We start from the raw sequence: 2715 nt of genomic DNA on the forward strand, positions 1-2715 counted from the left end.
ATATAATATGAACATATATGAAAAGAATAAGAAATTGTCAATATCTTTTATTACATAAAAAAAGTATATAGATGATCTTATTAAATTAAATTAAGAATATATAAGTAATATTACATGTATATATATAAATAATTATTATTAACAGATTTGTTAAATATATATATATATATATATATATCAAATACGTGTCTAATAAAAAAGATAATAATTTACTTTCAATATTTAATAAGGAATATCAATATAAATATAAAAATTCCGATATATTAAATGATCCACCTAATATCATATATTTTAATTTAAAAAAAAAAAAATATGACATTAATAAAACATATATATATATATATATATATATATATATATATAATTATACAACTATATTATTATTAATACCACTATATTTATTATTAAAATCAACACAATAGGTATAATTATACAAAAAAAATATATTATTTTTTTTGATAAATTTATTTTTTTTCTCATAATTCCTTCCATGGTACAAAAATATATTTTTTTTTTTTATTAATTCTAAATTATTTAAAATTATAATAAGATCAAACAAATTCTCAACCTTAAAAATGATATTTTTATAAATAAATATAAATTTATATATGCATATATAAGAAAAACAAGAACAATAATTATAATAAAGCAGATACTTGTAGGTTCAACTCAAATATATTTACAATAAGAAAAATATATATTCATTTATTTATTTTACAAAAATAATAAAATTATATAATTATCATACTTTTTCCCCCTTTCTTTTATTTTATTATTATTTTTTTTTATTATTATTTTTTCAAGTATATATATATATTAATATATATGTGTGTGTATGTGTGTATGTGTGTATTTAAAAATTTAAGATAAGTACTAATTTCATTTTTTTCTTTTTTAAAGCAAGAAATATTTATATTTTTTAATATGTCATATTATTTTATTATTATATATATATATATATTAAGATACATATAAACAATATGAATTTTGAAAATATAATACACCTATATATATAATATATTATAGTAAAAGCAATTAATATATTTTATATTTTATATCTTTGTAAAAATATTATTTATCATCTTGATTTCATAAAATACTATAAAATAACTCAATTTATACTTTGATAATACTATATCAATATAATATAAATCTTTTTAATTAATTATAGAAATAAAATATATATATATATATATATATATATATATTAAAATAATTATTTCTTATATCTACTTTTCTAAAAATTAACAATAATTATCCTATAAATATGATACATATAAAATATACATGTGTGTATATATGTGTGTAAGTTTTTTCTTTTTTTTTTTTTTTTTTTTTTTTATTTTCTACTCCTTGGATATGTAACATTATTCTTATTAGAATATCGTATAATTAAAGAATGCATACAAAAAAAAAATTAACATATTATATATATATATATATATATTTTTTTTTTTTTATCATTCTTAAACTCCAGAACTTAATATATAAAATGTAAGAAAGTTCAAATGATCTATATTTAAAAATACAATTAAAAGGATCAACAGATCAAATATATATAGATATCTCTAATAATATAAAAATAATATTAATGTACATTACATATTAATATAATTTTATATAAATAAATATATAATTGTAGTACTGTTTTATGTTCATAATTTATTTTTAAAATGTGTAATATAAATATAAATAATATATGTACATATATATATATATATATATATTATTTTATAAAAGAATAATAATTTCTAATCCTATAAACATTTAATAAATTTATATTACACATAAGTATAATTAATGTAATTTTTTTTTTATTAATTTATTATTACTAATTATTACATAGATAAACATATAAGATATTGCTTTTTACAACTTATTGGATTTATGATATTATACATATATATATATATATTTTAGATAAAGAAAAAAAAAAAATTATCATAAAAAATAATAAAATTTATACAACTATTAAACTTAATAGAAATATAAATTATGATCAATGAAATTGTAATAAATGTGTTTTTTCTTCTTATTTAATTTTTTATATTTTCAGAACAACTCATTATAAATATAAGGTTATACATATATATATATATATAATAATTAATTACACCAGTGCCTAGCTCTACATATAATAACGATATTATTAAAAAAAAATTATATTTATTCATATATTTTAGAAACATAATTTTTTTTGTAATATATAATTATTTATTATATTATTTTTTAATAATGTATATTAAAAAAATAAAAATAAATAAATGAAATAATATATATAATTATTTTAAATGTTTTTTATTTTAATAGTATACAATATTTTATTATACCACTGACATATATATATATATATTTTTATTTATTTATTTATATATTATATACTAATAATAATATAAAATATTAATACATTATAATAAGTTGCAGTCTCATTAAAACTAATATAACATGGCAATAATATTCAAAGTATTAATTTATTATTCTTTTTTTTTCTTTTCTTTTCTTTTCTTTTAAATTGAAAAAACAAAACAATAAATATTATATTTTTAAATTTATTTATAAATAACAATAACCTATTAAATATATAACCATATTATACTTAAATTATGTTTTATTTATTAGAAAAAGACAAAATTATAAAACCAAAAAAAAAAAAAAAAAAAAAAAAAAAAAAAAGTATAAACAAATCATTTCATATGTGTATATAATTGTTGTGTT

Source organism: Plasmodium falciparum (genome assembly GCF_000002765.6).
Source record: "Plasmodium falciparum 3D7 genome assembly, chromosome: 4".
Taxonomy (NCBI): Eukaryota; Apicomplexa; class Aconoidasida; order Haemosporida; family Plasmodiidae; genus Plasmodium; species Plasmodium falciparum.